Consider the following 13,580-nt stretch of genomic DNA (forward strand, 5'->3'; position numbering starts at 1 on the left):
CACGTATGTAGTCACTTGCATATTGTCTCCCCCATTAAAAGGTGGGCCCCTTGGGGGCAGGGCCTGCTTTTTTCCCTTTCTTTGTATACCCGGGGCCTAGCACAGTACCTGGCACTTTATAGATGATCGAGACCTTCTTGCCAGTTTATGCAGCTCCCAGGAAACCGTGGGGCAGGCAGGCTGACTTCTGGGCACTGCCAGTCAGATGCCCTGGCAACCTCAAGAGAGCATCCCTCTTCACTCCTCCCCAAGCAGATGGGCCCGTGGATTATGGGAGGGGGAAAGGAAAATCACTTGCCCCAGAGAGTACAACATAAAGCAGAGAATGAAACCAGAAATGGGACAGATCTACCTGTTCTCGTGCCAGCGTTTTTTGCCCAGGGAGTTTCCCCACTAATTGGGTTACGTGGCCTAGCAGGGAGGGGAGGGGACTGAGGAGAAGAGGTTCAGACAGTCTCACACTCTCTAAGAGTAACATGGCTGCCAGCAGGGGAATCGTCCAGACCGGACACGCAGATAGCGCTTAGTTGACGTTGGTTCCCAGGGGCATTGAAACTCTGCTAAGTACTTTGAGATCATCAGAGAGAGATAGCTAAGAAAGATTAATTATTCTCCACCTGGCAGCCGCCTCCTGGAGCCGCCCGGACAGGGCAGACTACCATGAGCAGTCTTGCCCCTGGCTCTTGGCATTCAATCATAGATTCGTTGTCAACTGGTCAGTCAATAAGTATTTAGGATGTGCTTACTAAGGGCAACTAGGTGGTGTGGTGGAGAGAGCCCTGGTCCTGGAGTCCAGAAGACTTTGTCCCCATGAGTTCAAATCCTACCTCAGATGCTTCCTAGCTCTGTGACCCTGGGCATGTCACTTTACCCTCTCTGCCCCAGTTTCCCCATGTGTAAAATGAGCTGGAGAGGGAAGTGGGCAACCACTGCAGCATCTTTGCCAAGAAAAGCCAAAAAAGGATTACAAAGCCTCAGTTATGACTGAAACAAGCCTTATCCTTGTGTGATGCTGGGCAAGTTATACCATGGGCCTCAATTTTCCCATTTATAATCTCTAATGTCCCTTCTAGCTCTAAGTCCTGTGATTCTGGACAGAGACAGAGAAAAGGAGAGAGAAAGACAGAAAAGGAGAGACAGAGAAAGGAATAAACAGAAACAGAAAGAGAGAGAAGAGATAGAGACAGAAAAGAAAAGAAACAGAAGAGAGAGAAAAGAACAAACAAACAGAAAGACAGAAAAAGAGAGAGAAGAAAACAAAGACAGAAAAAGAGAGAAGAAATACAGAGAAAAGGAAAGAAACAGAAGAGAGATAGAAACAGACAAAGAAAAGGAGAGAGAAAGGCAGAAAAGGAGACAGAAGAGAGAAACAGAAAAGGAGAGACAGAAGGGGAGAGACAAGGAGAGTGGGTATTTGGAGGTTCGCAGGAGGCAGGACGTTAATTGAGGGGAATAGGAATTCAGGGAGAGGAGGGGAGGTTCAATGTGAAGGACATGATGGCAGGGAGGGGATAAAGGCTCCCTTAATCGGGGGGAGGAGTGGGGACTCCATAAAGGTCTGGGAGCTTGGGCCGTCCCTTCCAACTCTGCCATTCTGTGATCCAGGTGACAACATTGTCTCTCCTGGAAGTTAACAGTTACCACTTTGCCTTTTGTATCCCCGGTGCCTCACACACAGCATGCACTTGATGAATTCCCTCTGATTGATTTTATTTGGAAAATGAGTTCCTTTCACTTATCTTCTCAGGGTCTTAGTTTACTCCTTTGGGAAAAAAAAGTAGGGGAGGGGTGGGTCAGAATTGGTTCCCACTAAGCTCCTTTCTCCCTCCAATCCTATTAGCCAGGATCCTAAATGGATGGGCCCCTGGGGGATTAGGACTGGAGAGTAATGAGAGCCTGGCTGTTATTGAAAGGGATGCTCAGAGCAGGAAAGAGAACTTGGCCAGGACTGGGTGGCTCAGAGATGGTAAAGAGATGGGGGCGCAATCGTGAGTGGGACTCAAGTGGGGGAAACAAAGGCTTAGTGGAGGCAGGGGGGCCCACTGAAGGGAGCTGCGGATGGGAAAAAGATGGGGACTGAGTCAGTCAGAGGGACTCTGAGTCAGAGAGGGAGTGCTGGCTGAAGAGGGAGACAGAGGAGAGGGGAGGGTGGCCATGATGCTCAGAGAGGATGCTGGTTCCCTTCAGAGGCAATGGGGGCCCATTGTGAGAATGGAGGCAGAATCAGGTCCCAGGGAGAAGGTGGAGGCTGAATAAGGAGATTGACTCAAGCCGCAGAAAGATGGGAGACCATAAAAGGAGAGGGGGGGGAGGGAAATCTGTGGGTGAGAGATCAGGAAACATGTAGGAGCAAAGGGGAGAAGGGGAAGTTGGTCTCCGAGTTGCTTTTTCTCCTCCATTTTTCCTTTCATAACAAATGTCTTGGTTGCTAAGGTTGGCAGGACAGGTCTGCGGTTTGTGCTGCTGGGAAGACCGAGGCTCGGGATCACCAGAGTTCAGGAGAGCTCAGGCCAATGGGGCTGAAGCCGCCCTGGTGCCCTCACTGAGTCCGACAGCATCATGGTGAGAGCCTGCAGGAATGGGGGCTCCCCACTAACCTCAGGGAGGGGGGAATCGGCCCAGATTGGAAAACCAGAGGCGTCGAGTTCAGTCTGGGACGGGAGCTGTTCCTTGTGGGGGAAAGAGGAAGCTCCAGGAGAATATGTGGTCTCCAACTCAAAACACACTTATTACGCAGCCAATGGGTCCTGGCTTTGGGGGGAGACGGTTTGGTCCCATGATTTCTGCAGCGGGGCGGGGAGCTGGCTGGGCAGCTGGGTAGCTCAATGGCTAGAGCACCAGGCCCTGAATTCAGAACTTACATCAGACGCTTCACAGGACCCTTGGCAGGTAGTTTTCTCATCTGTCAAATGAGTCGGAGAAGACAATGGCAAATCATTCTAATATCTTTGCCAACCCCAAACGCGGTCATGAAAAGTCAGACACTGAATGACTGAACAATAGGAAGCTGGGGTGTGTGAGAGGAAACTCCCTCAGCCCATGGGCAGTGAGGCTACAAATTATACAGTACTTGAGAGATGCTTGGGATCACAGATAAGGTCATCCACTCATCCATGGCCATCCAGGCGGGGATCGAACCCCTCCCATTGTGACTGGGCCAAGTTCTCTGCCCGCTACGCTCCAGGATGCCTCCAGCTGAGGATACAGTCCCTGAGCTCAAGGAGTTTGAGAAAGGAGGACTTAGTGGGGGAAATGGACTCAATCAGTAGGACCCATGAGGGAAACAAAGGCTCAATGAAGGTATTGGGGCCTGTGAAGGGAGCTGGGGATGAGAAAAGGCTGGGAATTGAATCAGAGAGTGAATGATGGCTGAGTAGGGAGACAGAAGAAGACAGCCAAACATAGTGGGATAAGGCTGGCTTTGTAGCCACAGAGATCTGGGTTCAAGTCCTGACTGACATATACTGGGTGATCCTGGATGAACTTCTTTCTCAGAGTCCCAAACAACTACTCTTTAAGGCTAAGATGGTAAGTTCCAGAACAGGTAGTGATCTGAATTGGCAAGTCTGATTGTGATCCCCATTTTACAGTTAAGGAAACTAAGGCAATCAGAAGTGATTTGCTTAGAATCCTACAAGCTAGTAAATATCCGAGGTGAGATTTGAACAGGTCTTCCTGACTCCAGGCTCAATAAATATTCTAACCACTGAGCCATCTAACTGCCTCTGAGAAATAAAATTTGATTAGTTGCCTATTGAGGTTCCCTCTAGTTCTAGTCCTATGATCTTAAGTAATTAATGGGTACCAGATATAAAGTAAAAGAAATGGGAATGAAGGGGCTTTAGCAAGTGAAATAAGGAGCTCAGTGAGGGGATTTGAGGGGTTATCTATAGCTGGAGACTGAGCATCTCCATTTAGTTTTCTTATTCCTCCCATCCTTCCTACTTCCTACTCCAGAACTATCTCCCTCCCTCTGATTTCCCCCATCTCCCCAGGGATCCCAGCCTGCTGAGAAGACTGCTGTTGGGGGTCAAATGTCCTACACACAACAGGAAGCACTTTCTGGATGGAGGGGGCATTCTGCTTGAAAGGGGGACTCTGCAGAGGGCAGTGGGACTGGATGGGGAGCTTCCAAATGTAGCTGAGGTCTTTCCCATCTTTATTTCCAAGTTTTCACTGTCCAACATGAAAGCAAAAACTCATAGAAGCAGGGGCCTGGATGGAATGATTACCCAGAGCCTCTTGATTCTCTTGGCACTCGGGGGAATAGTGAAAAAAAAATCTGATTTTGCCACCTTGGACAGCTCAAGTCGCCTGCTCCTGATCACATTGAATGAATGAATATGAAGGGCTTGGATGATTCCCTGGTTGTGAACTCATTCAACTTAAGAGATAAATGAGTCCCTATTAGTTCCAAAGAAGAAAAGCAAACTCATTGTTCTCTATAAGATCATAGCTGGAGGATGGAAGCAGAAAGAGCAGCAAGGGTGAATGGGGTCAGTGTGGAGAAGCATCCATTGGAGACAGAAAGCCCTGAAATTGAACCCAGCATCTGAAGCTTACTAGTGACATGATCCTTAAGCGTTTCCCTAAGCCTCAGTTTTCTCCTCTGTGAATGGGGGTAATCATGAGGTTACCCACCTCCCAGGGATCTTGGGAGATGCAGATGACATAAAGCTGTAGAGAAGTGCTTGTTGCTTGAGGAGAGGTAGGGTAGCACAGTGGAGAGAGAGCTGGCCTCTGAGACTGGAACAACTTGATTTTCTGTCTTGCCTCTGACAGGACTGGGTGACCCTGAGCAAACCACAACTTCCCCATGCTCTAGGCAAGGGTCAAAGCCTGCAAGTTTCAGAGAAGATGCCAAGCTAGACCTGGTAAAGGGGATTGCCTCACTGGAGTTTCCTATATCCATGACACTGCATTCACTGCCAGGAATGATAAAATAATAAAAATGTTAGGAGTCATTATAGCTACTAGATCTGGAACTAAATGGGAGCTGGGCAGTCGCCTACCCCAGACCTGTACAGACTGAGAAACTGAGATTCAGAGGATCTAGTCTAATACTAGAAACAGAAAGTTTCTAGGAAAGGAAAGGGAACGGACTTTCACAGGGATGAAGTGCCTTCCACCAGGTCATAAGGCAGAGAGTGTCAGAGGTGAGATTTTAATACAAGTCTTCCCATTCCACTGAGTTGCCCTGCCTCCCCCACAGTGGAAAAGGTTAGAGGGATCTAACCATGGCTGTATCCTTTGATGACTTTCATGAGATCGTTTTAAACTTTTCTTCCAGACTTCTAGACCTGGAGTCAGAAAGACCCAAGTCTATATTTGACCTCAGATGTTTTCTAGTTGGGTGACTCTGGGCAAGTCACATCACCTTGTTTGCCTCAGTTTCCTCATCTGCAGAAGGAGACAGCCAACCAATCCGGTGTCTCTGCCAAGAAAAGCCCAAACACGGCAGGGAATCGCATGTGACTGAAAGACAACATGTGTCAGCATCAAATTAAGCACTGAGGATACAAAGAGAGATATTAATGGATGGCATTTCATTGTCTTTAAGTAGAAACAGGGTGGAATGGTGTGGAGAAAGGGTTGGACTTGAAATCAAAATAATTCAGAGGCTCCCTAGACAAGTAGGACAGCTTTGAAAGTAGCACCTTGAATATATGCTGCGCTTCAGAAGACATGCAAACTCTCCAAGCAGAGATTCAAAGTGTCCTGTACGATTCATTCCTTCAATTGTGTACAACACATTTTTATTGCATTTTGTTTTTCCCAATTTACACGTAAAAACAGTTTTTCAACATTCACTTTTTTAAGAGTGAATTCCAGAATTTTCTCTCCTTCCCCTCCCCAAAACAATAATCTGATACCAGGTTATACATGGACAATCATGTAAAGTGTATTTCTACAGTGGTCATGTTATGAAGAAACAGAACAAAAGAAAAGTACACACACACAAAAAAAAAAAAAAACCCTGAAAATAACGTACTTCAATCTGCAGTCAGACTCCATCAGTTCTTTTTCTGGATGTGGAAAGGTGCTCGATCATAAATTTTTTGGAACTGCTATCAAAGCAGTCCATTGCACGATGTTGCTGTGGTGATGTACAATATTCTCCTGGTTCTGCTCTCTTCACTCAGCATCAGTTCATTTAAGTCTTTCCAGACTTTGCTGAAATTCTCCTGCTCATCATTTCTTCCAGAACAATAGTATTCCATGATAATCATCCACCACAACTTGTTTGGTCATTCTCCAACTGATAAGATCCCCTCCATTCCCAGTTCTTTGCCACCACAAAAAGAGCTGCTATAAACATTTTGGTGCATGTGGGTTCTTTTCCCTTTTTCATAATTTCTTTGTAGAGGTCTCAAAGAGTATACACTGGGTAATTGCTATCTGGGCATATGTACAACACATTTGGAAATAGTAATAATATTACCTAGGATTTATATAGTGTTTTAAGGTTTACAAAGCACTTTGCAATTTTAGTTTATTTTCAAAATAATCCTGAGAGCTAGGCACTCATCTGATTTTGGTGTGATTTAAGTTCAATGATTTTTTAAAAATTGTAGACTTAGAGTTAGAAAGGATCTTAGAGTCATCCAATCCACTCCTTGAATCCGAACTCAAATCCCAAACCATGGGATCATGGATGGACAAGTCATTCATCCATCTGAGCCCCAGCTTCATCATTTGTACCCCCGATAGTGCCATCCTCATAGGATGGTGTAATGGGCTGAGGCTTGAGTTGATGCACTGAGGTCCCAAGCACGTGAGGCTAAATAGTAATTGGACCACACTCTATTAATATACATGCTTGGATAAAGAATGGCCCCCACCCACTCTCTGTGCAAGTCCTGATGTGTTGTATAGGATATGACGATTTTGATGGGTGGAGGCAGAGAGACAGGAAGAGAGGTTGGGAGAGACTGGGCCTGGGTTCCATGCTGGTAGCTGCTGGTCGTGTGGCTGTTGGTCTAGCTAGCTTCTTGACTCAGCTGCACACATTGCTATTGCCCATTCTCTTCCACCTCCGATCTTTCTTCATTGAGAATAAAGACTGATGATTTTCCCCTAACCTGAATTCCTGACTTGGCTGATTTTAAAATACGCGGTCTTCACAGGATGGTGATGAGAAGCAAAAAAGATCATACAGGGAAAGCATTTTGCAAACTCTCAGGAGCCATAAAAATCTCTCTTTGCTCCCTCTCCTTCCCCTACTTACCCATTTCCACTTCTCCATCTTGTTCTGGGACTTATCATCAGGTAAACAGATCAGTGTTCTTGGACGATCGTGGAAGTCCTGGCACTTAAGGCTTCCTAACATGGCCAGGACTGCCCAGAGCAGGGCTCTCTCCCCAGACCACTTCTTCCCAGTAGCTGACGTGTCTCCCCCCACGCCCTGAGAATGTAAGTTCTTTAAGGCCAAGGATTGATTCACTTTTGTACTTCTAGACCCAGTGCTTAGCATACAGCAAGGGCTTAATAAATGCTTCTTGATTGCTTGAGTTCTCGCTTCTAACACTTCTTAATGTGACCATGTGTGATACAGGCAATTCATTTCATCTCTCTGGGGCTGTTTTCTCATCCGTAAAAGGGGAATGATAACATCTATAGCATCTATCTCAGGGAATTATTATGAGAGCAAATGCATTCATTTGTTCAGTTAATTCATTAGTTCCAGTTAGAGCTGGAAAGGGCTTTAAAACCACACCTGGGCTTGGAGTAATTACTTGGAACATAGAATTTTAGAGGTGGAAGAGATCTTATCACCTAGAATGTTAAAGCTAGAAGGGCCTCTGATACATAAGGCCTGGTGGGCTGGCCTGGGCCCATAGTCCCTGCTATTGGGGAGCTGAGGCTGGGGTTGAACCGCCAAACACGAGGCCAGTGGAGTGTCTGCATTAAGTCCGGCACTGATAGGGTAGCCCCTGTTGGCTGCCTGAGCCTTGTCAAAAACAGCCGGCCAAAGCTAATCAGTCGTGGGACCATGAGTGCCTATGACATTCTGCCCAGTAGTCCCCCACATCTCCACCAGGAAGAAGGTTTCTTTGGTTTCATTCATTCCCATTGGTTCTTAATTACTCTGACAGTTTCCTTTTAGCCATTTTTCTCTACCCAGTTACCATGAAATTATTCTCTTGCTTCCATTCCTTTCACCACAGCTGCCCCCACCAAAGACCCCATGTTTCTCTGAATTCTTCCTAGTCATCATTTTCTCACTGCCCCCAAATAGTCCATTACGTTCACACACCACAATTTTGTGGCCATCCCCTGCTCATTGGATACCTGCTTTGTTTGTGGGTATGGGGTTGCACCATCTCTATCTCAGAGAATTCAGTCACTGTTCAGCACTAATTAGTCACCGTTGTATACTATAAGCAGTATCTTGCCGGGAGAAGTTGGCAAGATAACCCAGGTGGCTGTTTAATTCCTAGTAATGGCTCCGTCGCTGGTTTGGCTTCTGGGGACCTCAGTTTCTGCCTTTGTACTCCTTGGGCATATATCCAATAGGGAGATCACTCAAACTATGGGGACAGTTTAAATGCTTTTCTTGCCAGATTCCAAACTGCCTTCTATAAGGGGACCTTGAACCCAGGTTCACGAAGGTTCTTTTAAGCTCTGGGCCGAAGGCAGTCAGGTGGGACCAGGGCCTTTATTAGTTGGTTACAGCCTCCTGATTACCCTCACACCAGCATCAGCTGGCCTAATGATGGAGCTGAGCTGGCATATGCCCCTCCCTCCCTGCCAGAGACAGCCCTGAGCCAAGTGTAGATGAGAAGTCCTTCCCTATGTCCTGGGATGGAGCTGTAATGATAAGCCAGGCCGACCAGCACCCAGACCAGTCCTGCTGGCTACTAGAATTGCCTCCATAAAAGCTACGGCCTTTCTTTACCTGATTAATCATCTGGGGCCATAATACCAGGAAGACGGGCCATGACTGTTGCCCCTACCTGCCTTCAGGTGAGCACGGGCAGTGGGAACCGGCGATCTCTGGGAAATACCCCGTGTAGGGACTGTCTCCTCACGAGTGGGATGTCAGAGGCTCCAGAAGGTGAGACTTAGGATGTCCATCCATCCATCTGTCCTACCCAGTTTTCCATCCAGTAACTGAAGGGACTCGGAGAGCCTGGGCTGCGGCCAAAGGCCTGGGGTAACAGAGTTAGTATGTGATGGAAGGGCTGATTAGATCCGGTTCTTCCTCTACCAGACCTTAAACCGTCACTGCTGGGTCACAGGCCAAGATCTCACCCAGAGCCTGAACCCTAATCTCTGAGCCGTAACCACAGCCCAGCCTGGGCCCTAATCCTGGCGGACACTGAGCCCGAGCCCGAGGCGCTCCCCAGCCTGCAGGATGAGACCCCGCACGCACAATCAGCCTGATTCACAAGAACGTGAGGCACTTTCTCCAACAGGGGGAGGCAGTGAGCTCTCCATCGCCGCCCTCAGATGGGATTCATGATTTCCAGGAGTAGTCGGGCTCCAAGTCTCCAGCCCTCTCTGAGGGAGATGGGCCTGCCCTCGGTCACAGAGATTGTCCAGGAGGGATCAGACAGCCCAGCCCCCTGGGCTGAGTGAGTCCAAGAATTTCACCTCTTCCCCCTTTCCCTTCCACAGAAACAATGGCTATTAGGAAGAGTAGCCTTAGATTGATATTTTTATAACCTAAGGAATAATTATAAAGGCTAATTGACGGAGGAGCTTCTTGATTCCAGGAAGCCCAAAGTCTCCCCCACCCCTGTATCTTGGGTATGATCTCTCTCCATATCTTCCCTTTGAGCTAGAATTCCAGGCCTTCCCAAGTTCCAGAAGCAGAGAAAAGCTCACTTTTCTTTTTCTAGTTGCAGATCGCAAAGCAATTCAACATATTCCCTCATTTGTCTCTCCTTATGCCCCTGCAAGATAGGAACTATGATTATCCCCATTTTACCAGTGAGAGAGGATAGGTGACTTATCCAGAGCCACACAGCTAAGAAGTGTTAATGATAGAGTTTGATTAAAACTTCCTCGTTCTACTTCTTGCCTTTGTCTACTTCCCTTACACCCGACAAAGCCAACCAAGAACCAGGCAGCGACTGCTTTATACCCAGAGAGAGACAGAGACACAGAGAGAGACAGAGACAGACAGACACAGAGACAGAAAGAGGGACAGACAGAGACAACAGAGATGGAGAGAGAGAGAGGAGACACAGAGACAGAGAGAGAGAGGAAACAGAGAGACAGAAACAGACAGAGACAGAGAGATAAATAGAAAACAAAAGACAGGGAGAGAAAAAGCCAGAGAGAGGCAAAGAGAGAGGGAGAGACAGCCAGAGACACAGAGAATACAAAGAAAGAGAAAATCAGACTCTGCCTTCAGGGAGCTGAGGGTCTAATGGAGAGACAGAGTATACCCAGTTCCGGAAGGCCCAGACATCGGGGAGGCGATACTGTGACATGCAAGTGAATTGTATTTAAGTGAGGGTAGGCTGGACAAGGGCACCTGCTTCACCCCCCCAGAGGGTCAGGGTCCAGAGGCCAGAGATAGACCAGAGTGACTGCAGGTGGCCCTGGATGAAATGCAAGACCTGGGCCTTTGTAAATTAAGGTCTTCACTAGTTTGAATAAGGCCGCACCCATTCAGTGATTAAAGCTTGGGAGCAATTGAGGCAAAAAATCTGTTACCTAGTCAAAAAAAAAAAAAAAAACTAAATAAAGAAATGAGCGAATTTGGGAGGGGAAGAGCCTCAGGGTTTCTGGCCCAGGCAGAAAGGATTGCCATTTACATTTAATCAATCAATCAGGACTCAGACAAAGACCAAACGGGGTTGGGGCCTGGGACCCAAGAGTGGCCAATCAATGAGAATCAGATTGGTTTTGCTTTAAGGCGTGGTCCTTAAGAAACCTAGCGGGTAAACTCTGAGATATCTTGGGAGGGTTAGGAGGCGCAAACGAGGGGGAAAATGCTTTTAAGAGCATCTGTAGCTAAGGGTGTGATAACCAATGTGGACACAGGGAGTGACTGGAAGGCCCTAGCCGTGGGGGAGGGGATCTGCTTGCCCCGGCAGCCCCACAGACACATTCTCACAGAGCTAAAGGTCGGGAGACTGGAGGGAACTGGAACCCCTGAGATCAGGGGTGCCGGGAACCCTTTCCCTTTCTCCCCACTTTCTTTCCCTAAGATCCAGGGCCCAGTCACACTCTGAGAGCCGAGGTTCCTAATCCTGGACTTGTCACAGGCCCATGTGAGGCTGTAAGCGAGTAAGTGCAGTTCTCTGTGTCTGAAAAACAAGGACATTCTAGGTTCTAAGGCCCTCCCAGCCCTGACATTCTGTGTTCTAAGGAACTTTTTCAGCTCTTAACATTCTGTGTTCTAGGGGCCCCCCAAGCTCTGCCATCCATGTTAGGCCCTGCTGGCCCTGGAGCTCTGTCCCGAGTTCTCTTTTAACATTCTGTCATTCCAGGACTGGTCTGTCTTCTCCTTTGCTAAATTCAAACTTTTTTTTCAGGGCAGAGGATGTGCCTTGTTCTCATTCTCTCTGTCAGTACTCTCTGTCTCTCCCTCTCTCTTTGCCTCTGTCTCTTTATTTGTCTCTATCTCTGTCTCTATTTCTCTTTCACTTTGCCTCTCTCTCACTTTCTATTTGTCTGTTTTTCTCTGTCCCTCTGTATCTCTCTTTGCCTCATTGTCTCTTGCTTTCTATTTGTCTGTGTCTTCCTTTCTCTTTGCCTGTCTCTCTTGCTTTCTCTCTGTCTCTCTGTTTCTCTCCCTTTCTGTCTCTGTCTTTGTGTCTTCCTCTCTCTTGCTTTCTCTCTGTCTCTGTGTCTCTGTCTCTCCCTTCCTCTCCTTTCCTCTCTCTGTCTCTGTCTCTCTCCCCCCTCACACATAGTCTAGAACACAAGACTGGGCATATAGAAAGTGTCTGACAAATGTGAGTGGGATGAACAAGGGTATTAAGAGTCAGGAATGGATCCATTGCTCAAGATCGGTGAGGGCAGAGTCTTTGCTGGCAGGGCCATCCTTGCCCAAGGCTCAGAGCAGGGGAAGAGTCCCATCCCAGGCCTCTTTCCTCTTCCCAAAAGGTCATTGGCCCTCAGTTTCTATCAGTCCCCAATGTTCACCCTCCCTGCCCTAGGGGCCATTCTTAAGGAAGCTGGCTCCTCCCGTGGGAACTGCTGTGGTGGCCCAGAGTGGGCAGGGCCTGGTGGAAGCATCTGCCTGGGGAGGTGCCAGGAGGAGGCCGGGCTTCTGGGCTGGGCCCTTGATGGGGCATTCACCCCAGGCTTGCCCGAGATGGAGGCCTGCAAGACAGATGGCTTGGAAGGGAAAGGGACCTGTATGTGCACGAATGTTTGTGGCAGCCCTTTTTGCAGTGGCTAGAAACTGGAAACTGAATGGATGTCCATCAGTTGGAGAATGGCTGAATAAATTGTGGTATATGAAAATTATGGAATATTACTGTTCTGTAAGAAATGACCAACAGGATGATTTCAGAAAGGCCTGGAGAGACTTACACGAACTGATGCTGAGTGAAATGAGCAGGACCAAGAGATCATTATATACTTCAGCAACAATACTAGATGATGACCAGTTCTGATGGATCAGGCCATCCTCAGCAACGAGATCAACCAAATCATTTCTAATGGAGCAGTAATGAACTGAACCAGCTACACCCAGAAAAAGAACTCTGGGAGATGACTAAAAACCATTACATTGAATTCCCAATCCCTATATTTATGCACACCTGCATTTTTGATTTCCTTCACAAGCTAATTGTACAATAATTCAGAGTCTGATTCTTTTTGTACAGCAAAATAATGTTTTGGTCATGTATACTTATTATGTATCTATTTTAATATATTTAACATCTACTGGTCATCCTGCCATTTAGGGGAGGGGGTGGGGGGGTAAGAGGTGAAAAAATTGGAACAAGAGGTTTGGCAATTGTTAATGCTGTAAAGTTACCCATGTATATATCCTGTAAATAAAAGGCTATTAAATTAAAAAAAAAAGACAGATGGCTTGGGATGGAGATGCCCCGGGGCCTTTGGAAGCAGGACAGTTTGCCAGCCTGGGTCCCATCACCCGCCAGCCCAGGAAGCTAAGATTTCATAGAGTTGGACAAGGAGGGGGAAGAGAGGCAAGAAGTGTGAGGCCCTGCCCTCCTTTGGATCGCTTCACCCCAAAAGATCTCAAGGACTCTGTGGCCGGCAGAGCATTCTGAGCCAGTCCTGGTCTGATCGGCTGCAGTCGGACTGGCTCGCTGCAGCTCGACTCTAACACAGCCATGCCATTTTGGTCCTCTTCAGGAGCAAAGGACGACAACCGACCAGCTGACTCTCCTTACAAATGGGGTTGGGGGGATTGGCTCCCCCCACCCGGCCCCTCCTGTCCTGGTGCGAGCCCTCAAAAGTTTCCTAACTGGTCTCCTGGACTTCTCTCTGGTTCATTCTTGCACAGGCTTCATGGAAATCTCTCCATTCCACAACTCTGATGATGACGCACCTCTGCTCAAAGACCTTCCGTGGCTCCCTACTAGCCATAAGATCCAGTTCTGCGTTTTTGGGGTCTGCCCTTTAAGGCCCTCTCCAATCTG

This window comes from Sarcophilus harrisii, chromosome 3 (assembly GCF_902635505.1).
Source record: "Sarcophilus harrisii chromosome 3, mSarHar1.11, whole genome shotgun sequence".
Lineage (NCBI taxonomy): Eukaryota > Metazoa > Chordata > Mammalia > Dasyuromorphia > Dasyuridae > Sarcophilus > Sarcophilus harrisii.